General features: G+C 37.2%; 1 pseudogene; it reads left to right on the plus strand.

Annotated features, from left to right (window-relative positions):
• On the plus strand, nt 1-27,273 carry LOC121458674 (annotated as a pseudogene).

Raw genomic sequence — 27,273 nt, forward strand, 5'->3', positions numbered from 1 at the left:
ATGACTAAAAGCACCTTTAAGAAGGTGACTAGGATTGGCATGTTGGAAAGGCAAATGAGGTACTTGAGTAGAGGTATGTATTGGTATAAATGAAGGCAGACAGAAATTGTAATAATATATACAGCTTTAAATGGGAAATAGACTTACAGAACCAGATGTTCCAGTGGAGAACAGGAAAGCAGAAGGGAAGCCGGGGAGTGCGCCCACAATCTTTATAAGTAAAAAGTATCCTCGGGGAATCCCGTGCTACAAGCAAGGTTATTGGCTGGGTCTCCCATACATCTCCCCTTTTAGTCTAAATAAGATAGAGCCAAACCAAATACAACTATATACAATAGGAACAAATAATAAATACACTAAACATTTTATTCCAAGGAGTCTAAAGAATGTAGAGAGTAACTACAATTATCTAATCTTCAACTCCGTCAAAGATCTGAGAAGGGAATTAATATTACTTAACAAACAAGAGATAGCCAAATGTGCAACAAATGACAGAGACAACTGACTACCTGGGCAATCACCCAAAGTCTTGTTTGCAATGTTGAGTCAACCAACTTTGGCTAAGGCCTAACATAACTGACATAACATTATTAAAGGAAAGGAACTTTCTTAGAACTATCCTACCCTGTCTTGGCAAGATAAGACAATCCTGTTTCATCCACTTATGGATATTCTGTATCTTTGTCAGTAGTTGAGGTATGGGTTTTTCTTAACCCAAAGGCCAGTTCTGCCAAGAAGACAAGCTCGCAGTGGAGTGTCTTTGGTGCTCAACATTCTCTCGGGAGTAGAGTGGTGTTGCCAGGAGTGATTGTGTCTCATTGGCGCAGACTCTAGGTTAGATTAAAGGCCATTTTCTACAACTCTTCAAAGAGGCTGAGCATTATATATACTATCTATACTAAATATAATCTCTATGTATCTAAAAGACCTGATTAACCTAAAAATAAATATGACAAACATGTAATTCTCAATACCTTTCTAACTTGAAGACTAAGAGAATAAAAAACTGTGCAATATATGAAGACAATGATCTTCAACTGCAAACAATGTCATTACATATCAAATGTAAATAATGTTATTATATAAATAACATCAGAGGTAGAAATGTACATTGTAATATGGTAAATGTATCAATACAATATAGAAAATGTTATAAACATACTCTTATACAAAAATAGAGGTTGGAACACTCACATTCAATATTTATTCATCAATATACAAGAAACAGTACCAATACAATTTTCTAAAAACAGTAATTCACAAATACCAATCATCCCATAAAAACAGTTAACCCCCCCTTTTTTGAAAATACCCCTAATTCCATAAAATAACTCCCCCACCCCCTCACCCCTAAACAAACCACTAAATAATGTCCCTAACCCTGAGGGCAAACTCTGTTGGGAGAGGGGACATCGTCCTCTAAGATTGCTTCTAGCTGACATGGGGGCAATGTTCTTCTTAGTGACTCCTGTGAAAGCAAATGATGGTAAAATTCCCAAATTAACCTTTGACCTAAGAAAATTGTAACTAGCCTCTGAGCGTTTTGTGAAGTGATGGAGGAAGGTCATTGGCTAATAGAGAAACTGCCTTGGCCCATTTTATTGGTTAGAACATAGGTGGGTGGAGTAAACAGAACAGAATGCTGGGAGGAAGAGGAAGTGAGCTCAGACTCTATAGCTCTGCTCTCTGGAGCAGAGGCCATGCTCCCCTCTCCCGGGCAGACACAAGCCATGAAGCAAGCTGCCAGGTCAGACAGGCTGAATCTTTCAGGGTAAGACTGATGCTACACAGATTATTAGAGATGGGTTGATGGGGATATCAGAATTAGCCAGTAAGGGCTAATTTTAAAAGAATACAGTGTCTGTGTAATTATTTCGGGGCATAAGCTAGCAGGCAGATAGGATGCTGGGGACGCAGCCCCACCGCTATTATTAAAATAGTGAAGGTCCGGCCAGAGTGTTGTCAAAAATGTGCACCATTTGAAATTGTCTCTTGCAGTTGGTACCAAAAAACAGGACTAATTTTGGCTCTAAAAAAATATTCATGACGTCATAATAACCAGAGTGAGTTGATATTGTGGGGCCCCATCTTCATCCTGGAAACTTCAAAGATTACTGTAGGAAAATTTGTTGTTTTTATGGGAAATTTAAACATTAACAACAAAGACATATACTGACATATAAAGAAAGACACAGATATGAGGAGAGGCAAAGAAACTTTGTCAAGTATATAATTATTCTTATTCTGTCCCATTTCATGGCTCCTGACCTGAGACAGAAACTCTGAAATATCTCTTATCAACAGACTTGGGATTGAATAGGGCCTAAGTCATAGTCCAACTCCAAAACCAGCTCTACATATTTATAAAGAAATGTTTGATAAGACATATATAAAAAAATTAATACTGACAGTACATATATAGTTTTATTGCCAAACCTTAGTGGGTCGTAACTAGTTTCCATCCATCAGTAATTAAATATTCAGGGTCCCTTAATTTCTTTGAAGATGAGTAATTTCCTGTGGAGATAAGAAAAGAACCCTACCCCCAACCTATCTGTATTTCTTACCATCAGTATGATCGCCATCCTTGTGAATGAATTGTTATCTTTTCCAAGTGGATTCTCTTCTTCAAACCAAACCTTTATTCATTTTGATGGTATCCACAAATTTTCCTCACCTGTGGAAACAAGAGCCAAACCCCTTCCCCAACGCAGCACATCCCCTGGCTTCCATTGTGAGGTCAGCACATCATTGAAATAAACTGGTTGACTTAGTTCAGTAGACTTTTCCATTATCCAATGTCTTTCTGCAGCCGTTGTTCCATTCTCATTAGCGTTGAGAAAATTCAAGGTTAACAAAGCATTATGTAACCTAATTCTAGGAGTGTTTTCCACACCTTTCTGTTTGTTCAACATATCATTTATAGTTCGATTTGATCTTTCTATGACTGCTTGACCTGTAGGATTATATGGTATACCTGTAACATGCTTGATATTGTAATAATCAAAAAACCGTTTCATTTTCCTAGAGACATAAGCAGGACCATTATCCGTCTTTATTTGTGAAGGTATATCCATGATAGCCATGACTTCTAACAAATGAGTGATTACTGAATCAGCTTTTTCTGAACTTAAAGCAGTTGCCCATTGAAAGCCTGAATAAGTGTCAATGGTGTGATGAACATATTTTAATTTGCCAAATTCTGCTAAGTGGAACACATCCATCTGCACAATTTTATTCCTTTGAGTGCCCTTTGGATTAGCCCGTGCAGGCAGTGACGTTTGGTTATAGAAAGAGAAGTAGGGCATTTCTTTACAATCTCCTTAGCTTGTTGCCATGTAATAGAAAACTCTTTCTTCAAGCCTTTGCTATTAACATGATTTTTTTATGAAATTCAGAGGCTTGTAGCACACTACAATTGATTAATAATTGATCAATTTCTGCATTACCTTGTGCTAGAGGACCTGGCAGATCTGAATGGGATCGGATGTGTGTTATATACATAGGGCAAAGCCTGTTCCTGATCATATCTTGTACCTGGATAAACAATGAGGTTAGTTCTGTATCACCAGGTATAAATTCAGCAGTCTCAATATGTAAAATAACTCTTTCTGTGTATTGTGAATCAGTAACTATATTAATAGGTTCTTTAAAATCCCTTAGCACCATAAGAATGGCATATAATTCTGCCTTCTGGACAGAATCATAAGGACTTTGTTCCACCTTACCCAAGTCTTCTGATTTGTAACCTGCCTTCCCTGATTTATTGGCATCAGTATAAAATGTATGGGCTCTGTTTATTGGAGCATCACGGACGATTAGAGGAAGGATCCAAGAAGTTCTCTTTATGAAGTTAAGCCTCTTGCTTTTGGGATAGTTGTTATTAATGTCTCCCAAAAAATTACCACAAGCTCTTTGCCATGGTTCATTATCTTCCCATAATTTCTTTAGTTCATCATCAGTGAAAGGCACTATTATTTCTGCTGGGTCTATGCCAGCTAGTTGACAAAGTCTCAGCTTGCCTTTTATAATTAATTCAGAGACTTTTTCCACATAAGTTTTCAGTTTCTTACTTGTTTTATTTTTATTGAGAAAAGGAGAAAAAAAAAAACAAGTTTCCGCCTCCTCCTAGCCTCCCATTTCCCTCCCCCTCCTCCCACCCTTCTCCCCTTCCTCCCACCCTTCTCCCCCTCCCCCCACTCCTTTCCCCCTCCCTCTCCAGTCCAAAGAGCCATCAGGGTTTTCTGCCCTGTGGTAAGTCCTAGGTCCTCCCCCCTACGTCCATATCTAGGAAGGTGAACATCCAAACTGGCTATGCTCCCACAAAGCCAGCACATTAAGCAGGATCAAAACCCCATGCCATTGTCCTTTGCGTCTCATCAGCCCTCATTGTTCGCCATGTTCAGAGAGTCCAGTTTTATCCCATGCTTTTTCAGTCACAGTCCAGCTGGCCTTGGTGAGCTCCCAATAGATCAGCTCCACTGTCTCAGTGGGTGGGTGCACCCCTCGTGGTCCTGACTTCTTTGCTCATGTTCTTCCTCCTTCTGCTCCTCATTGGGACCTTGGGAGCTCGGTCCAGTGCTCCAGTGTGGGTCTCTGTCTCTATCTCCATCCATCACCAGATGAAGGTTCTATGATGATATGCAAGATATTCGTCATTATTGCTCTAGGATAGGGTCATTTCAGGTTCCCTATCCTCGCTGCCCCAGGAACTAACTGGTGACCTCGGCATGGGCACCTGGGAGCCCCTCTAGGGTCAGGTGTCTTGCCAACCCTAAAGTGGCTCCCTTAACTAAGAATTGTGGTTCCGTGCTCCCCTGTCCAACCTTCCTTTATCCCAATCCTCCTGTTTCCCCAAGGCCCACCCTCCTTCCCTTCTAACTTTTTTTCCCCATCTCCCCTTACCCACATCTTACTTGGTTTATGTGGTAAAATGATCCATTGCAAGGTAATATCATCTTTCTACATTAAAATTCCTGTAGGATAAATTTTTGATGGTAGTATGACGAGAATACAATTGAGCTCTGGATTCACCCTGTCCACATGTACCTGTTGTAATTTTTCCTCAATCATTGTCAGTTACTTTTCTGCTTCAGCTGTTAATTTTCTGGGACTGTTCAAATCTTTATCACCATCAAAGGTTTTGTTCAAATGAATCATTAGATCAGGTGTTAACCCAATAGCTGGTTGTAGACTGGAAATATCCCCTAACAGTCTTTGAAAGTCATTAAAAGTCCGTAGGTGATCTCTCCTAATTTGTGCCTTTTCTGTCTTAATTTTTGGCAAACCTATTTTGTAACCTAAATAATTAACAGAATCTCCCCTCTGAATCTTTTCAGGAGCAATCTGCAATCCCCATTTAGGTAAAAGTATCTTTATTTCTTCAAACAGTCTGTTCAAGGTATTCATGTTTGAATCGGATAACAAAATGTGGTCCATGTAATGATATACTATCGATTTGGGAAATTTCTTCCGTATCATTTGCAATGGTTGATTTACAGAATATTGGCACAGGGAGGGGCTATTTAACATGCCCTGTGGGAGGATGGCCCCCTGGTATCTCCTCGAAGGTTGGGAATTATTATAAGTAGGTACTGTGATGGCAAACTTGTCTCCATCTTGTTCTTGTAAAGGTATAGTGAACTAACAATCCTTTAAATCAATAGCTATGATAGGCCATCCTTTTGGTAATAAAGAAGGCAAAGGAATTTCAGATTGCAGAGGGCCCATAGGTTAAATAACCTTGTTGTACAGCTGTAGTTAGTCTTTGTAAAAAGTCACTAAAGGGTTCTCTCTGACCCTGTTTAACTCTGACAAATGATTCCATTCTCTGTCCCGGGTCTTGAACCCTGTCCCAAGCCATTAAGGCTTCTGTAGTACATATGGAGAGTGTGTGTTCATCATAATTAGCTTGTTCCTGAGGGTCGGAAAAGAGCCCGTCACCTAGAATTTGATATACGGAAATCTCAATTCCCTATGCTCTTTCCTGCTGTTCTAAAAGTCTAGCCTCTTGCCTGAATAAGCATTTCCAGTTCAATTGCAGTCCACTCTCAAGGACCACAGAGGCTAATTGAAGCCAGTCAAAGGACGTGGCCCTGTTTGCTCCAGCCCATGATTTTAGCATCTCTTTAACAAAGGAGGCATGCATCCCAAAAGTCATAACAGCCTGTTTAATTTCTTTGAGATCATTCATACGTACAGGCTCCCATGTATCTTCCTTGATGACCCTAGGGTTTCTGGAACCAATCACCTTCTCTGTTGTTATTACTGGAAAGGCAGGTAGAGCTGTAGGTAGAGCTTTGTGGGAATTGTCCCAGAGAGATTTACCCACAGATGTAGTTAAAATTTGCCTTTCTACCCTTTGCTCCTCTTCATCAAAATTTAGAAATTCCACAAACTTTTCAATTCTATTCACCATTGCTTTCTGCAATGTCTGAATCTCCTGTCCAGAATTATGTTCCAAAGCCTTCATAGAGGATTCTAAAGTATGAAGTTTGTCCATTAGAGATAACATCTCATCTTTGGACATAATTTTCCTGGCATAAACCGTGCCTTCTTGTATTGACAATCTTTCTGCCAATCTGTCATAAGCTTTATACAAAATCTGATTGTCACATTCAACAGTTTTGATTCTCTCAGTTAATGTTTCAGTTCCTACAGAAAGGGACTGAAGCTTATGATCCAAATCAGCTGTTCCCCCTTCCATAGTAATGAATTTCTCCTTAATATCAGCCTGTACCTTTTCTAAATTTTGCTCAGTTGATCGAGTCATGTTAAACAAAGATCTATTCTCTTCCTGGAGAACTTCAAACTGATTCTTGAGAAGATTGTTGTCATTCTCAATTGTTTTTAAGCATTCAGCCTCTGCCTTAAGAATCCTGGATTCATCTCGTAAAGACTTTATCATATTTCTATCATCAAACCATATAATACCAAGGAAAACTACAAATTCCAGAAAGATCCATAGATGTGGGGTAACAGACACCTCTTGTAAAATCTCCCACATGGTACAATCAAAAAGGCTGTTAAAGTCTTGAATTGTAATGTTTTCAGACATTTTCCATCAAGTCAGTATTTATTTTTATTTATAAAAGAAATTTTACCTGTAACAACCTTTCTTTCCAGTGTTGGCAAAGTGCACCTGAGTCCATATGGCCAAAAAGTCAGAGCCAGTCAGAAAGGAATCCTCAAAACCGAAAGTTAACAGTAAATAGCAAAGGGGAGGGCCAGGAAATTGGGGCAGAGCCAAGGCCGGACTCAGCCACCCGTGGGGAAGGGGGATGCAGAGCAGTCACGTGTGCAGAGTAGTGTTGTGTACTGATCATGCTGTTTTACTGCTAGGTGTTTTGGGGGGCTGAATACAGAGGCACTTGCACCAGTGTTGCTAGATCCGAGCAATTCTGGCGGCAGCTGTATCACGGACTCTCGCACTGGTGCCCAAGTACTAAAAAACAGCAGGGCACCTGGCAGCTGGGCCAGGAGTGTGCTGTGTATTTAGGATGCAGGCAGAGGGCTGTGAGATTTGGGCGTGCAGTTCTCTCAAACTAAAATTCAAGCCTACGGCCTGGGCCACTCATGGGCGGGGGCAAAAAAAAAGCCTGACGTTGGTGCGCCAAGTGTATCGGCATAAATGAAGGCAGACAGAAATTGTAATAATATATACAGCTTTACTTGGGAAATAGACTTAAGAACGAGAGGTTCCAGCTGAGAACAGGAAAGCAGAAGGGAAGACAGGGAGCATGCCCGCAATCTTTATAAGTAAAAAAATATCCTTGGGAAACCCTGCCCTACAAGCAAGGTAATTGGATGGGTCTCCCCTAAAGAGGTAGCAGAAGGATGGCACCCACAAGGACAAAGTCATTACTAACTGATGTGTCATCGCAGGCCAGCTTCAGCACACCCAGGACTTTGCAGGTTAACTTTCTGAATACTTGGTGGCCATACAATGACAGTCTCAAGGCAATGACTGTTTCTGTCAACTACCTGATGACATTGAATACCCAGAAGGCTCTTGGAGGCATTGAGAAAAAGCTGTGGCTCATGTGCACAGGTACCTGAGTTGCTGACAAATTGCAAAGTAGTAATCACAGGCCATGATGACAAGCAGCTGGTACTCTGTGGAGCCTGTGGAAAGTCTCAGATGCATCTGGATGTCACAGCCATCAGAGAGATGGTCTTCTGGGATGAGAGTAGGTGGAACAGCATTAGAGGCACAAAAGTAGATGTGTAGCAGATTTTCTAAGTGGAAATATTACTCAGAAAGTATATATAGGTGTGTGTAGGCAGGGATCCAAGAGGCACACAGTCATAAATGCAGTGTTCCAAGCAGGGTAACCAGGTACATAACTGAGGACAGAGGAAAGAGTAGGTGCTCCAGGGATGAGTAGTCAGAAAATACCTTCAAGATAAATGCAGAGACTTTCGTCCTGATTCTGGCCTACATAATGCAGAGTTATGCCTGCATACACAGTAGAATTGAAGGACAGAGGATGCAGTGTATTGAGAACACAAAAATTTTTAAGGTCTTTTCCAAAATGGATACACGTTCTGTGACTTCGGGACAGTCTCCTCATCTTCTGTAGATTACACTGCATCCATGTGAATAGTGAGAATAATTTCCCTAAGAGGGTATTTATGGAAGTATGAATAGGCAGAATCACAGAGAGCCACAGCTGAATGAGGAATAAAGGTCTTTACTGTAGGACTTCTTAAAACGATTAAATGGCTGTTTATTGGAGCTCTCCAAAAGCAATGTTGACTATGCACTTCCAAACTTATCTGAAGTTATATCCACTTCACCTCTTATCCTATCACAGAGAAGTGATCTACAAACAGCATTTGAGAGCTGGTAGCCTGGAAGACTGTCAAAACACAGTGTGTTTTCCTTCCAGAGTTCCTGGCTTAGGGCAGATGTGTGCTGTTCCTGCTCTGATGGCACAGGAATGAATGTCTCTAAAGGTCCTGCTGACTTTGCTGCAGCCTCTAAGCCATGGCTTACACTGTTCTCAATATATGAAATATTTTTCATTTTTCCCTCACCTGTAGTAGCTGATCTGTCTCTTCTGGTTCTTTTTGCCACACTGAATGCTTTGTATCTCAGGAAGGGAGCAGCTACTAAACTGTATACCTGTGAGGAGGCACACCCCCAGAGAGATAATGTGTTAGGTGCTTTGTATGGGCTACAGCTTTAGAAGATGTCTTTTTGTGTTTACATCTCTACTTCAGAACCAGAAATGGTTTTAGAATTAGACAATGTCTATGCTTCTCTAAATCCAAGCATGAAGTCAAAAGAAAAATTCAAAACTCTGTCTCATGTCAAGAGCCTTCAGATATGGGACAGAAAGAAGATCCATTTTAAAGCAACATTTTACTTTCCTTCATGCCCATTTTGTCTATATCTTTTATTTTCACTGAAAATATGTCTACATGAATAATGCTTACATTTTCAACAAAGAATAGCTTCCAAGAAGAAGACATTAGGGTCCCACAATGTCTCTACCTGGTTTATATGATGGGATGATGCTGATAGCACTATGAGACCGATCTATGGGTACAAGCTGCAGATATCCTGCACCTTCTTACAATGTTCTGGCCAGAATTCCAAATAAGAACTTCAAAAGAACATATTGAATACTCAGAAACCTTTTGGAATTATCCAAAACAGCAATCTTGAAATTTAACCATCATTTTACCTTTATCATATCCCATAGAAAGAACATTGCCCCCATGACATCTGGAAGCAATTCTAGAAGATGCCATTCTCTCTCCCAACAAAGTTTGTCTTCACAGTCAGGGACAACATTTAAGAATTGATTATTATTATTGATTATTAAGGGTTGGGTGAAATTATGTATACCCAGAGATCTCAAAAAGAGGGCAAATGGAATTGGATAATAGGTAGATTACTTACTCACACTAATAACAGTTTGTAATATAAGGAATACTTGTGAACTATTATTTATGGATTTAGATAGGTATAGACTTTTGTATATTGACACAAATTCAAATCATATTTATTATATAGAATGTTTCTATTTTTGTTTAGAATATTTATCACAACTATACAAGGTTATTTTTCTTTTGTCAGATTGTACAAATGCATGATTCTACCTGTTTAAAACATATTTTTATTGATGCAATTTTATGATATATTTATCATATTGCATTATATAACTCTACCTCTGATCAAGATTTTTATACATTATTTACATTTTGAGGTCATTGTCCTGCTTTACTGCATAGTTGTTTAAAGACTGTTTTATATTCTGCTATGAAGTCTTATTCTTCAATGCTGTGATGAGACTTTGGTTGACTGGTCAGTCAGTTGTCTCTGTCATCTACTACCCTTTTTGGAAGCTGCTAGACCTGTCTACTCAAGAAATATTATCGCTCTTCTCAGGAATTGATGGGGTTGAAGATGAGATAATCATACTGACCATCCTCTTGTGATCTAGTTAAGCCATTTCTACTACAACATGGACTCCTTAGGATAAAATTCTTATCAAACCATTAGGATGTATTCCTTCCTTACTATTGATTATGCTTATTGTAATTCTAACTTTACTTTTGACATCTGTTTCTTGTGTACATAGTTTTGTATAGGGTTTGGAGTTTCTTATTAAGTTAAATGGGTAGGTGCAGTTAGAGCTCCTTCAGTCAATAGCTTTAAAATATCAATCCACTTGGGCATGGTCTCTTACATTATAAATGAATCTGCAAAGTGTGTGGTTGCTTTCTTGAATCCAGCTCTTGATTCTGGATGCTAGCTATATTGTATATAAGATCCATTGCTCTGTAGGCACTCATCTGACCTATAAAAGCCCAAGATATTCTTACACACTAACTTGGTGTTTTCAAAAGTCAAAGATTCAGTTAGTACTCAAATAGTTCAGGGTTTGTCACACTGGCTTGTACAGCCTTCAAAATTCATCATTAAAACATGAACTCATTGTTACATGATGAACTTAGAATGATGCAGCTATACTAAGTAAAATCAAGCATTTCTGTCTCATGTGTTTTTTTTTTATGTGCGATTATAGGTTTCGGAAGATTGGGAGATATGGTACAAATCTTTAATTGTCTTTTGGAAAATATGTGGATTGTTTTTAATTAAATATCATAAATCAGTCTGCTTTAGGAAAAGGAAGTATTTCATTCAGCTACAAAGCTCCATATTTCAGCTATTCATTTTATACTATCACTTTGTATGTATAATTCACCCACAAACGGCTGTGAATCAAGGATTTTTTAATTGTTTTTTATTCAACTATATATTTAGCCACTACTCAACCTTCATCCCACCTCCTCTTCTCCCATGATTCACATGTTCCTAATTGACTAAGATCTTGTCTTTCTCTATGTCCTATATAGAATAGATTTATGTAAGTCTCTGTTTCCTCTTGGTTGTATATGTTCTGGGCATTGTGATTTTTAGGCTGACTATCCTCTCATTTATGTCTAAAATCACTTAGGAGTGAGTACATATATTTTTCTTTCTGGTTCTGGGTTAACTCACTCTTTTATGATGTTTTCTAGATCCATAACTTTGCACATAATTTTCAAGATGTAATTGTTTTTATCCACTGTGTAGTACTCCATTGTGTAAATATACCACATTTTTTGTTCATTCTTTAATGGAGGGGTTGTTTTCAGGTTCTGGATCTGACAAATAATGTTGCTGTGAACACAGTTGAGCATTTGTCCTTGAGCATCCATTGAGTACATATTCAAACGGCATGGCTGGGGTTTAAGGTAAGTTGTTTCTTAATTTTCTTTCATTCTTTTTTTTTTTTTAATTTTTGCTTTTCCAAGAAACAGTTTCTCTTTAACTTTGGAGCCTGTCCTGGAACTAGCTCTTGTAGACCAGGTAGGCCTTGAAGTCACAGATATCTACCTCTGCCTCCCAAGTGCAGGGATTAAAGCCATGCCTCACAACCAGCCAGGTGGCTTTCTATTTTTCTACGGAATAACCATACTGATATCCAAAGTAGCTGACTCAGTTTGTAACCCCATCAGCAATGGAGGAGTGTTCCCTTAACTCTACATCCTCTCCAGCTTAAGTTGTCATCAGTGTTTTGATCTTGCCTATTGTTACAGATGTAAGAGGGAATCTCAGATTTGTTTTGATATTCATTTCTCTAAAGAATAAGGAGTTTGGAAATTTCCTTAAGTGTCTCTCAGTCATTTTAGATTCATATGTTAAAAGTTTTTTTATTTAGGTCTGTACTCCATTTTTATTGGAGTACTCCATTTTTTATTTGATGACCAATTAATTATTTAAGTTCTTTGTATGTTTTGAAGATCAGTCTTCTGTCCAATGTGGGATAGGTGAATATCTTTTCCCATATTACAGGCTGCCTTTTTTGTATTGTTAATCATGTCCTTTGTTACAAAAACATTTGCTTCAGAAGATCTCATTTATTATTTTTCTCAGTGTCTGTGATGCCTGGGGTTATAATTTGAAAGTGGTCCTCTTTACCAATGTGTTCAAGTGTACTTCCAACATTCTGTTTTATGTAATTCAGTGTGTTTGTCTTCATGTTGTAGTCTTTGATCCATTGGGACTTGAGTTTTGTTCATGATGATAGATGTGGATCTACTTTCATTCTTCCAAACATTGATATTCAGTGATGCCAGCACCATTAGTTAAATATGTTTTATCCATTTTATATTTTTTGGTGCTTTGTCAAAAATCAGGTGTAGTAGGTGAGTGGAGTGATGTCTGGGTCTTAGCCAGCATCTGTTCCATTAGTCCTCCTATCTGTTTTTGTGCCTACACCAGGCTCTCTTCAGTACTGCAGCTCTGCAGTCATCTGAAGTCAGGGAATATGATGCCTCCAGAAATTATTTTTTATGTAGAATTGTTTTGGCTATGCTGCATTTTTTTTGCTTTTCTATATGAAGTTGAGTGTTTTTATTTTGAGATCTCTGAAGAATTTTTCTGTTATTTACAGGGTTCTGCAAAGGCCTTATCACACTGATATCATTCATATGGTTCTTTTATGGCTTTGAAGATTACTGTGTGTGCAAAGGCTTTACCACACTGATTACATTCATAGGGTTTCTCTCCAGTATGTGTTCTTTTATGCCTTTGAAGATCACTGTAACATACAAAGGTCTTATCACACTGATAACATTCATAGTGTTTCTCTCCAGTATTTGTCCTTCTATGCATTTGAAGAACACCATGTTGAGCAAAGGCCTTACCACACTGATTACATTCATAGGGTTTCTCTCCAGTATGTGTTCTTTTATGCAGTTGAAGATGACTGTTTTGTGCAAAGCCCTTATCACATTAATTACATTCATAGTGTTTCTCTCCAGTATGTGTTCTTTTATGCCTTTGAAGATTACTGTGACGTGCAAAGGCCTTACCACACTGATTACATTCATAGGATTTCTCTCCAGTATGTGTTCTTTTATGCCTTTGAAGATCACTGTGACATACAGAGGTCTTATCACACTTATTACATTCATAGTGTTTCTCTCCAGTATGTGTTCTTTTATGCCTTTGAAGATGAATGAGCTGTGCAAAGGCCTTACCACACTGATTACATTCATAGGGTTTCTCTCCAGTATGTGTTCTTTTATGCACTTGAAGGTTACTGTGTTGTGCAAAGGCCTTACCACACTGATTACATTCATAGGGTTTCTCTCCAGTATGTGTTCTTTTATGCACTTGAAGGTTACTGTGTTGTGCAAAGGCCTTACCACACCAATTACATTCATAGGGATTCTCTCCAGCATGTGTTCTTTTATGCAATTGAAGATGATTATGACGTGTAAAGGCCTTACCACACTGATTACATTCATAGGGTTTTTCTCCAGTTCGTATTCTTTTATGTGTTTGAAAAACAATACATTGAGCAATGGCTTTACCACATTGATTATATTCATAGGGTGTCTCTCTAGTATATATTCTTTTAATCTTTTGAAGATGACTGTGATCAGCAAAGACCTTACCATGTAGATTACATTCATATGATTTCTCTCCAGTATGTGTTCGTTTATGACTTTGATGAGTTTCATAAAGGAAGTCTTTATCATCGTGACCATATTCATAAAGTTTCTCTCCAGTGTGTGTTCTTTTATGCATTTCAAGATGATTGTGATAAGAAAAGACTTCATCACATTGCTTAATTTCACAGCATTTTTCTCCGCTATGTGTTTTTTCATTCCTTAGAAGATGAGTGTTATAAGACAAGACTTTACCACAGTGAGAATATACTGAAAACTTCTCTCCAGTTTGATTTCTTTCAATCCTGCAAGGATAATTTACACATGTAAAAGCTTTACCACATTCAATTTAGTTGAACCTCATACCTATATGAATTAATTTCATATTTTTTCAAATTATAAAAAGGAATCAAATATCAAGGTTTTATAGATTTGTTTAAAATCATGTTTTGTTCTCTCATTAGGTGTCATTTACATCTAGAAAAATATTTGTGATGATAAATTCCATTGTGCCATGGTTTATCTTTTCATCTATAACTATACCTATATTTTTATAGGATATTTTTTTACATTTTTTAAAGGAACTGCATATACTGAGTGCTCTACCAACTTTACTCAATTCATAATTTTACTATATTGTGAGTCATTATACATTTGGGAAGTGAACTAAGACACCCAGAAGTATTTGCATAGAGCTAGAACTCATGTTTGTTTGTTTGTTTTTGTTGTAATGTGAGTTTGTATTTATTAACCATGGTGATAGAAAATAAATTAACTTTGTATTTTTCGATCAAATTAAACATGTACACTCTACATAAGAACTACAGTTTATCTTCTTAATTGTTCTGAAGGAGAGGTATGCTAAATTTTTCCATATTCATTTGCTCATACACTTGTATCAAGAGTGACATATCATATATATATATATATTTCATATATATATATGAAAAAAGAATAGTGTATAAAAGATTTCCAAAATGAATCCACAAGGTTCGAATTTCACAGACTTGTGGTATAGATATTAAGGTTTCTCCACAACAACTGCCCATTGACCATTGACGAATCTGATTTCACTAAACTTAGCACAGTCACAAAAAGTATATGAGTGATACAAGGCTTACCATGGGCTATTGAATTAGTAGAAAGTTTTGCAGCTATACTCAACATCACTGAAATATGTCTACATTTTCTGTCATGAATTGCAAGAAGCAAATGAAGCAGCAGTTCTACAACATAGCTCTCATGGTGCTATGAATCAAATGGTGATATCTGTTTAGGCATAGCTACCTAGACTTTTTCTTAAATGAAGGTTTTGCAGATGCAATTCACATGCATGAAATTGAGGTATATGTGATGTGGGTGTGTCATATATCAATCTGTTGAGTTCACTGGTTAAGTAATAAACAAACTGCTTGGGCTCATAGCTTAGAATTTAGGTGGGTGGAGTAAACAGAACCGAATGCTGGGAGGAAGAGGAAGTGAGGTAAGACGCCTCAGACAGAGACGCCATGCCCGCTCCCAGCCAGACACATGCGATGGAGCTCTGACCCAGGATGAACGTAGGCTAGAATCTTCCTTGTAAGACCGGTGCTCACTAAGACCGGTGCTCACAGATTTTTAGAGATGGGTTGATCAGGATATCAGAATTAGCCAGTAAGAGCTAGAGCTAAAGGGCCAAGCAGTGTTTAAATGAATACAGTTTGTGTGTTGTTATTTCGGAACATAAGCTAGCCAGGTGGCCGGAGTGCCGGGGACGCAGCCCCGCTGCCCCTATTACACATATATGGATTTGTGAGAACTTAATAGCCATCAATACATTTAAAGCTGTGCTTATTAACACTGTTGCTTTTGTTTTAAAGTTCCAGAACACATTACAAACAATTCAAGGGAAATTGTTATGAACTTGCCCAAGAAAATTACCTTGCATGTCTTCTAGAACATTGACAATGCTCTTCGGTGTTAAGGCCTTCCCAAATGTATCCTAAAATACAGTACCAGAATATATGTTATATTATTTAAGAATGTGCAACAATTAGCTTATTATCTTAAGTGCACCTAAGAACTGTGACTGTGTTATTCACCTGATTCTTCTTTCTCTAAAAAAATTACAGAACAAAATCATAAACCAAGGAAAAGTTGTCTCCATCTTTTGAAACATGAAAGAAATTCATTTTCACCTATAATAGTTAGGTTCCTGTAGGTCTCCAGCATCACATCTTTGTAGAGATTCTTCTGGGAAGGATTCAGTAAATCCCACTCTTCCTTAGTGAAGTTGATGTGCACATCATCATAGGTCACTTCCTTCAAAAATATACCATACATGAGTACAATGTAAGTATGACAGTGAAATGCATACTTCTTTGAAAGTATAGTTTTATGATTCTGGTTTTCCCCATTCTAGTTCCATGACATAGACAGTCACTTTAGATGGAAATTGAAAAGGAGAATCAATTCTGTTATTTCTATGTCATTTGTATAGGATACCACCTTATAAGAGTGGTATCTATTCACAGGGAGAGAAAAAGAGAAAAGATCAACAGGACGTTGTATGTATGAGAAATTTAATGACTACAGAAAGGAAAAAAAAGATGGACAAACTGGGCATATTGGTGTATTTTGCCTTTACCACAACACTCCGAAAACAGAGGTGGGTATATTTGTCTCTGAGATAAATGCCAGTCAAGATTTAACAGTACTGCTTGTCCATTTTCGGTACCATGTATCTTGTCAGAGGTTAAGGCATGAGCATGTCTTTGCCCAAAGGCCAGTTTTGACAATAAGAAAACAAGGTCCAAGTGTCTTTTGTGGTCAACATTCTCTGGAAAATAGATTGATGCTACCAGTAGTAATTGTGTCTTACTTCAACAGTGCCCTAGGTTATTTAAATTCCATATTTTACAGCTCTTTGAAGTGGTTGAAGATTACCTATCTATGCAAAATGTATTCTTTATGTGTCTAAAAAACCTGATTATTCTAACTATAAGTATGGCAAACATAAATGACTATTGATCTATAATTCTAATACCTATATAACTTAAAGACTAAGACTTCATATTAGAATATTGTACAATAAACAACAATGGGCTCAAAATGTAACCAATGAATAAGTGTCTTAATCAGTGGAAGAAATGTACATTGCAATTTCATAAGTATATTTATCAACATGTAAAATGTTTTAAGCAAAGGAAGAAGCATGAATGCATACAATATTCAATATTTAACTTTATGTCAATATACAAAAATCTATATCAAAGCAATTGCCTATAAATTATAACTCTCAAGCATTCATTCTATTACTCACTATTACTATTAATGTATGTATACTCACACTATCCAATTCCATCCAATTTTCCCTTTATTTTTCTTTTTTTTTTTTTTTTTTTTTTGGTTTTTCGAGACAGGGTTTCTCTGTGGCTTTGGAGCCTGTCCTGGAACTAGCTCTTGTAGACCAGGCTGGTCTCGAACTCACAGAGATCCACCTGCCTCTGCCTCCCGAGTGCTGGGATTAAAGGTGTGCGCCACCATCGCCCGGCTTCCCTTTATTTTTCAAACAAATCCCTGAGCCCATAAAATTTCCCGTCCAACCCACAACCCTAGACCAATTATAATCAACCCCTAAATGATGTCCCTACCCCTAGGACAAACTTTGTTGGGAGAGAGGATGTAGTCTTTTAGAATTACTTCCAGCTGTCATGGGGGCGATATCCTTTCTATGGGATCCTGTGAAAGTAAAATGATTGGTAAGTTCCAAGATTACAGTCTGGTATGATTTCAAATAGTCTCTGAGTATTTTGTGAAGTTTTTCTGAGCTTCCTCTTATAAGGTCTGTCCAGAACATTGTAAAAAGTGGACCATTTCAGCTAACCAAGTTGGAACCATCTTGAGCAGCTGGTATGCAAAACACGTCTGGTAGTAGCACTATCATCATCATGCCATCCTATCAACCAGGTTGAGTTGTTGTTGTGGGGCCCCAACTTCTTCCTGGAAACTTCAAAATTACTTCAGGCAAATTCATTGTTCATTGTGGAAAACTTAAACATTATTTATATAGTCATATACAGACATATATATTCAATGACATGTACAATTGAGACAAAAATAGAAATGGAGAAAAGTGAAAATTGTTTCTAAATTCTTTTTTTCTTTCTGTCCCATGCTCCTGACATGAGAGAGAAACTCTGAATTTTTATTTTAATGGTATGCTTGGATTTATACAGATACAGAGCCAGTGTCCATATCCAAAACCAGCTCTATATATTCATAAATATACATCCACTTACAAATGGAACCCAATGAAATGATAGGATAAAAGTGTAGATTACTGAATCTAAAAAGAATAAAGGGGCATATATGTGTATGATGTAAAAGTGTAGATCATTAACATTAATTTTAAAAAGTAACTACTTATTTATATAAAGTACTGCATGTTAGTACTTTGTTATTAATTACAATTGAAATTATACTCAAGTTAGGTATGTTTTCAACATTATATGGAATTTCATTAGCTGATTCAAACGTAAATACTTTAGAGAAAATGGTTGGTGAAGTAAAACAAACTCTGTCTCCTTGGGGATTACTTCTGAAAATATACAAAAAGGTGATTCTATTAATTATTCAGCATATAAAATACTTTTATAAAAAATTGAGCCCAAAAGTTAAAAATTAGGAAAGTTTTCTTGTGGAATCTAAATAATTTTCAGAAATTCTTACAAGATATTGACCATCTATATCCCACTATTGGAGTAAAAAATTGAAAACAGTAATTAGAACCAAACCATACAAGGTGACAAGGATTTAAATAGTCAAAGAGAATTATCATCTAAAGCAGAGAAAGACATGGTTTAGTGGAAATAAAATTATAGGAGGCACTTATGTACTGTTTGGATGTGAAGTTTGATTACATTCAAGACTTTTTTTGATACAGGTTTCTCTGTAGCTTTTGAATGTGTCCTGGAACTAGCTCTACTAGACCAGGCTGGCCTTGAACTACACCTGCCTCTTCACCCAAGAGCTGGGATTAAAGGCTTGAGCCACCACCTCCTGGCCTTCATTCTAGACATGTTATGCTCTATGTATTCCCTATAGGAATTTTACTGCAGAGGAAAGATATTATCTTGTAATCTATATTTTAAACATATAATCATACTAATGAACTAAAAAGTTATGTGGAAAAAAAGTCTGAGTTGTTTTTAAAAAGAAAACTGAAACTTCATCTATTAGCAAGAATTTACCAAGGTTAAATTGTAGCATGTTTTACTAATGTTGAAATTGAATAATTATGGACAGGAAGTGAACATTGGCAAAGAGTTTACAGTAATTTCTGGGAGAAATTAACAACAAATATCCCTTTAGCCATAATATTAATGATCATATAGAGAAGTAACTAATTCTAGGGAATGGTTTCATCTAGCTTCCTGTATTTAATTTTGGGTTTGAGTCTCTATCTGAAATCTAGGCATACATAACAAATACTCATCTTTAACCTCTTACAGATCTGCTGCATATGACAATTAAAATGATTAAGTTTTTTTGCAATGAAATATGAGCATGCATTACAGTGACTCCGATGTCTCCAGAAGAAGTGTGAGTCACACAAGGAAGATTTCAACTGCACTATGTAATTGTTTCACCATCTAAACATCAGGTTTGGACTACAAACTGCTCGGGACAATATCAAAATGGTACACTGAGATGATTGAGACTGCTGGGAACATATGTTTTAATTAAGCAAACAGTTCATTTTGGAGGTTTGAGGAAGAGATGATGGACAAAAACACAAACAGGTTGAATGACAGAATTGAATCAAAGACCCAGATATTAATCCTCACACCTATGAACACCTGATTTTTGACAAAGAAGCTAAAATTATACAATGAAAAACGAAAGCATCTGCAACACCATGGTTATGCCGTAACTGGATATCAATGTGTAAAGGAGTACAAATAGATCGATATCTATCACCATGCACAGTACTCAAGTCCAAAGGGGATAAAGGCCTTAATATAACTTGGACCACACTGAAACTGATAAGAAAGTGAAAAGTAGCCTTCCAAGCATGGAACAGAAGACCACTTCCTAAATATAACACCTGTACCACAGAGTCTGAGAGGAACAATTAATAAATGGGACCTTCTGAAACTGAGAAGCTTCTGCAAAGCAAAGAACACAGTCAATAACACAATAAGGCAGATTATTGAATGGGAAAAATTTCCAATCCCATGCAAGATAGAGGACTGAAAAATAATTAAAACAAAAGATAGAGGACTGATCTCCAAAATATATAAAGAACTCAAGAAATTAAACATCAAAATTTCAAATAATTCAATTAAAAATGGGGTACAGAACTAAACAGAGAATTTTCTATAGAATAATATCAAATGGCCAAAGGACACTTAAGGAAATGTTCAACATCCTTAGCCATCAGGGAAATGCAAATCAAAATGACTCTGCAATACCACCTTACACCTGTCAGAATGGCTAAGATCAAAAACACCAATGATTGCTTATGCTGGAGAGGATGTGGGAGTAAGGGAAGACTCTTCCATTGCTGGTGGAAATGCAAATTGTACAACCACTCTGGAAAGCAGTATGGCAGTTTCTCTGAAAATTAGGATTCAACGTAACTCAAGACCCAGCAATACAAATGGTGTGAACTCCCTTTTACATTAATATTGGTTGTAAAGTAAAGGATTATTCATGCTACAATCCACAGACACAGAGTTAGTTAACAACAAAGGATCAAGGGAGGGATACATCAATCTCCCCGAAAGGGGCACTAGAATAGGTCTTCTGAATTGAATGGTGGTAATTGGGTATGTTAACAGGAGAAATCAGGATCAGGGTGCTTGGATGTAGGGAGAATGAGGAAAGACTACAGAAATTGTGGAACTAGCTCTTGTAGACCAGACTGGCCTTGAACTCACAGAAATGCACCACGAATGACTGGTGAGGCTTCACTTTTCAAGGGCTTACTTAATTAGCTCTATCCCTACTGAAGCAGTAATCTAATTGATACTTAAAATAAAAATTCAGACCATGCAGCTGTGGCACGTGCCTTTAATTCCAGCAATTGGGAGGCAGATGCAGGCAGATCTCTGTGAGTTCAAGGCCAGCGTGGGCTACAAAATGAGTTCCCGGACAGGATCTAAAGCCACCGAAAAACCCTGTCTCAGAAAACCTAAACTAAACTGAAATAATATAAAATAAAAACTCAGGCATCAGACAGCAGGGTAAGAACTTGAAAGATCAGAAAACCAATTGATCAGCCACCTGGAGACTACTACTCTTCAATTTCTCCATGCAAGAAAAGGGCCCATATCTTCTCACAAGCCTGCCTTAATAATCCTGATTCCTACCTACCTGGCCAAAGTCCTTCAAACCTCTAGGGTAATTCTCAGTCAGGTTGTTGTTAGCTGTGTCCTGACTCCAAGCAAGCTTTATTATGAGAACATGAACAAAATGTCATACCTTTTCCCTTTTCTTACTAAATAAAAAATGAAGAATTTAACTAACACAGTAAAGCTATATACAAAATATACAACAACTATATACAAATATATATAGGAAACAATGAACAATCCATTTGTATTTGGTAAATTTAGAGAAAATTGTTCATTATCTATCCTTCTAGGTAAGTCCAAAGTGTTGTACCTAAATCACTTTTTATCCCAACCTAAAATAAACTTTTTATATCTCTTAACCTTACATATTTCTTGCTAGTTTCTGAGTTGTTTCAATTTGGTAACAACAGAGAGTACCATAATTATCTAGTATTAACTCCATTAGAGACCTGAGAAAAATATAATACTACCTGAGTAAACAGAAAGTATAGTGTTTATCTAACTCCATGCAGAAATCTCAAGTCCAATTAGATCAAAACATGAAACCAACCACATCGAACTTCATAGAAAAGAAAGTGGAAAGAACACTTGAACACATTGGTACAGGAGACCACTTTCTATATATAACCCCAGCAACACGAACATTAATAGCAATACTTAATAGATGGTACCACCTAAAACTGAGAGCTTTCTGAAAAGCAGAGGAAATATTTAATAAAATGGCAGCCTACAGGATAGAAAAAGGTTTTCTTCAACCACACTTCAAACAGACAGCTGATATCCAAAATATATAAAGAGCTGAAGGAACTGGTCATCAGAAGAACAAATAAGCCAATGGAAAAAAATTGTACAGACTTAAACAGAGAACTCTTAACAGATGACTATAAAATGACTGAAAGACACTTAAGGAAATGCTCAACATTAAAGAAATCTAAAACAACTCTGAGATCCCACCTTACACCTGTAAGAATAGCCAAAATCAAAAACACTGAGGACAGTTTACGCTGGAGAGGATCTGGGGTGAAGGGAAAACTTCTTCATTGCTGGTGGGCATGCAAACAGGTACAATCACTTTAGAAATCAGAATGGTGATTTCTCAGAAAATTAGGACACAGCCTACCTCAAGACCAAGCAATACCACTTTAGGTATAACATAAATGATTCTCAATCATACTGCAAGGGCATGTGTTTAGCGATATTCTTAGCAGCACTATTTGTATTAGCCTGGTAACAACCTAAACACTCCCTGACCAAAGAATGGATGAGGAAAATATGCTGCATTTACACAATGGAGTACCACACAGCAGAAAAAATAATGACATCTTGAAATTGCAGGCAAATTTATGAATCAACACATCATACTGAGTGAGGTAACCCAGAAAGACAAATATACAATGTCCTCACTCATAAGTGGCTTTTAGATCTAAAGCAAAGAAAACAAGCCTACAATTTTCAACCCCAGAGAACCTAGATAACAAAGAGGAATCTAAATGAAATACACATGGATCTAATCTACATGAAAAGTAGAAAAAGACAGAAACTTCTGAACTAATTGCAAGCATGGAGATCATTGGAGAAGGTAGAAGAGTGGAAGAAGGGAAGAGAGCAGAGAAAAATATATACCTCAATAAAAAACAATTTTAAAAAACCAAGAAATGACAAAAACAACTGACAGCCCGGATAGGCACCCAAGATTCCACTGTACTGTTGGACTTTTAACTTTAGCCTATACACCTAGAAGATCTGATCAAGTTTCTGTGAAGCAGGAATTTTGAAGGATTGTCCTGATTTGCCATGGCAATGCTCAGCTGTCACTTTCTTTCATGTCCTGCCTATCTAATTAGACAGTATACTGTCAGTAGTCAACTCAAAGGGCAGTTTCTTGCCAGTGCCTAAGTCTTGCCAGCAAGAAAGTTAATTACATTTAGTCATCTCTATGATAGCCATCATTTCTCTGAAGTAGATTGGTGTTGTCAGGAACAGACATGCCTTGCCATAAAAGCCTTATATAATCAAAACATCTAAAATGCCATATTTTGAATAGGAAATGTTTGATGACTTATTTAAAATGTATTTTTGGCCAGGGAGTGATGGTGCATGTCTTTAATCCCAGTACTTGTGTGCAAAAGCAGGTTGATCTTAGTGTGTTCAAGGCCAGGCTGGTCTACAAAGTGATTTCCAGGACAGCCAGAGTAATACAAAGGACCCCTATCATGAAAAAAATGAAATGTCTTTTTGTTTCAACTTGAAAGCCTACCTAACATGACTGTAAGTATGATTATAATATGTAAGTATTAACTTGTAATTTTATTAATTTAAATAGCTTGTAATAGTAATTTTCAGGACTAGAGATTTATTTTACATCGTAAAGTGACTTGTTGGGCAGAAAACCTTACATAAGAGTAAAAATGTATGTACAGTATGTTTTATCAAAACTAACCTTAAATTTCCATGAATATACAAAAATATGTTAAATAAGATTAGAAACATTGACAATATAACAAAAATAATCTCAAATATGTATTAATATACAAAAATCCATACTAATGTAAAATATTTAATAAAAATAGTTTTTTATTTAAACGCAGATTAGTAATCGATCATTTATCCTATATTTTCTATATCTTCCCTTTTTCTTTTCAAAACAAGATAACTAAATATTATCTCCTTTGTTTATATATTTACCATTACCCACATTAACCTGTTACCACCTCCATCTCAATGATGACATAAATCATGAACTAATGAATGACCTAACTGCTTAGCACAACTCTTGGGAATATGGGAACCATGCTTTTAAAATTATTTTTTGTTGTCTGTGGGCAATGGCATCTATACCATTACCCACATTAACCTGTTACCACCTCCATCTCAATGATGACATAAATCATGAACTAATGAATGACCTAACTGCTTAGCACAACTCTTGGGAATATGGGAACCATGCTTTTAAAATTATTTTTTGTTGTCTGTGGGCAATGGCATCTATAAGAGTCCCTGAAATAAACCTAGGATAATTTCGATTCATGGGAGAATTGCCCGTATTATCTCTTGCCCAGTCTTTGTGTAATGGGAAAGTGGAGGAATTATCTCAAGTTCTGGCTAGTGTAGTGCATGAGCACCGTCTTAGATAGTAATCTTGGAATTGTCCTGAATAATTTATAGCCTAAAGCTGACCTTTGGGGAGGGTAGTCAGTTTAGTGGCATTACCACACTCTAGGAGGAATCAATGTTGTGGGGCCCTACGCCCGTCTTTAAGATTTTAATGCTCACTGCTAAGAATGATCGTGGTTTACTGTAGAAAACCTTTAAATGCTGTATGTAGTAAAGCTCAAAGCAGTTAAAGGAGCATAGTTTATTATTTAAATACAGAATTCAAAAAATTAATTTTAAGTTATTGATAGAGATTTAGACCCAAAATCATGAACAGGAATTAAGAAGAAGCCTTTTATTTAAATTAGATTTTAGATGTAGCGCTTAAAGCTGAAAGATCAGAGAAGCACAGCATCCAAGCACTAGTTCTTAGCTCTATAAAATTCCCAGTCCAATGTGGGAGCCCACGTGTGACTCAGTTTCCATCTGGAGTCATTTCAGACTTAAAGATTCGAGTCTGAGCATGCCTGCTGTTCTTCTAGTAACATCGGTGTTAGCCAACAGAAAAAGCATTTTGCCCAGCTCAAAGAGTCCATTTTTCTATTAGGATTTGGGCTAGTGTAGGCCAGCCATGGGCACTCCTAGTTAGTGATTAGAAGCTGCTTAGCTGGATCAGATAATGCACAGGTTTGAGCTGCCTCCAAGCACAGTGCAGGGAGGTGGGGAGCTGACTGTACTGCTTTTTGATCTACCTTTTGACTGTGTTTAGTACATATGCTGGCTGAGAAATAAACTCAGGCTGCTTTCTATTGACCTTTCATCCTCTCAGTCTAATCTATGATTCTGTCTTCATTTCTCTTAATCTAACTTTTCCTTAGCCTCAGCATTCCCTCCAAGGGAAGCCCTAGATAAATGTTTTTAGACTCACCAAATGGGGTATCCTGTCCCTATAAAGTGTTCAGAGTGAAGGCTGTTAGTACAAAACACCCAATCCTCAGCTCCTCTCTTGTTATGGGGAGCTGTGAGGTATGTTCCTGCTGCCCCAGTTCCTGTCTGCCTGGCTAGCTAGCTTATGCCCCAAAATAACGACACACAAACTGTATTCTTTTAAACACTGCCTGGTCCATTATATCTAGCTTCTTCTAGGCTAATTCTCAGATATTAATCTGCATACCACCACTAGGTGTGCTTACCAGGAAAGATTCAGCATGTCTGACCTGGCGGCTGGCTGCATTGAGTCTGGCTCAGAGAGGGGAAGCCTCAGCATTCCCTCCAAGGGAAGCCCTAGATAAATGTTGTTAAGACTCACCAAATGGGGTATCCCGTCTCTATAAATCCTCAAAGTGAATGCTATTTCTACAAAACACTCAATCCTAAACTCCTCTCCTGTACCACCTTATATTCCTCTCTCTGCCCAGGCATGCCACTTCCTATCTGCAACTCCTTAGTGATAGGATTAAAGATATGAGACACCAGCATTGACTCTACAACAAACTAGTGTGACTACTGGGATTAAAGGTGTGTGTCAGTATTGCCTGGGGTGTAAGGCGGGCCATGGCATCTGTTTTACTTTATGATCTTCAGGCAAGCTTTATTGTTAAAATATAAATGAAAAAATAAAATTAAATAATTAGAAGCAAGCATCTGAGATCAAGAAGAGAAAAGTAAAACTGTTTATCACCAAAGAGTATAAAAGATATTCTGAATATAAACTGGGGAAGGTTCATCATTTTCACAAACAATGAATGATATAATTAAATATGGTTGACAAAATCAACAATATGGATGATACCATTGACAAAACAAAGCACAAACACAAACACAAATCTACACACACAGACAAACACACACACACACACACACACACATATATATATATATATATTTGATTCTTAAAGAAGAACAAGGTTCTAATCAAAATCACTGAATCACTGGCCATCCCGCATCCTGTACACTCCTGTTCTCTCCATTACCAATAATAGAAAATGGGTTCGGTGAGAAGGGCTGTTTCACAAAATTTACAATATTCACTTTAAGTTTTCTGATGTTTTTACTTTACAGAAAATAGATTTGATTACTGAAAGCATCTCATTTCTTTTAATAAAGAAAATTATGTCTGTTAGGATCACTTACCATGTTGTTTCCTACAATTGGTGATGGAATCCAAGTCTGCATTACAGTGAGGAAATGAAATCTTTTTAAATGAAATTTCAAGAGAACAGATTTTTAAAGAATCAGTGTACATGTAAATCAACTTGATTTACTCTAACTACTTGGAGTTCCAACCACTTCTGAAATTAAGGTTACTGCTATTTTTTGTGTATGTTTGTATATATTTTTGTGTATGATACTCTCTATATGATTGCTAGAAGTGATCAAAGCTTCAGGGAGTCAGGGAGATAGAGGAAGAGAATGAGAAGTTAAAGGAGCTACAAAATGAGGTAGAGAAGCAGATAAATAAGAGTACAACCACAGGCAATGCTGGCTCAGTGATCACATCTCTTGAGGAGAAGACGGAGGCTGATGCCAGTTCCATCTTTGTTGGCAATGTGGACTATGGTGTAACAGCAGAAGAGCTGGAAGCTCACTTTCATGGATGTGGTTTCATTCAACTGTGTTATTATAGTCTGTGGGAAATTCAGTGGCCTTGCCAAAGGGTTGGCCTATGTAGAATTCTTAGACAAAGAGTCAGTGAGGACTTCCCTGGCTTTAGATAATTCCCTGATTAGAGGGAGACAGATCAAGGTGATTCTCATCAGCACAACAGACAGGATACCCGTGTGCCCAATACCGGGCCTGAACTACCAATTACAACAGCTCCCAGTCTGGATTCTACAGTGGATTAAACAGCTGGCCCTTGGATCAAAAAAAAAAAAAAGAATAA

This window comes from Microtus oregoni, unplaced genomic scaffold (genome assembly GCF_018167655.1).
Source record: "Microtus oregoni isolate MIOR12 unplaced genomic scaffold, Mior012 000018F_ref0000195, whole genome shotgun sequence".
Classification (NCBI taxonomy): Eukaryota; Metazoa; Chordata; class Mammalia; order Rodentia; family Cricetidae; genus Microtus; species Microtus oregoni.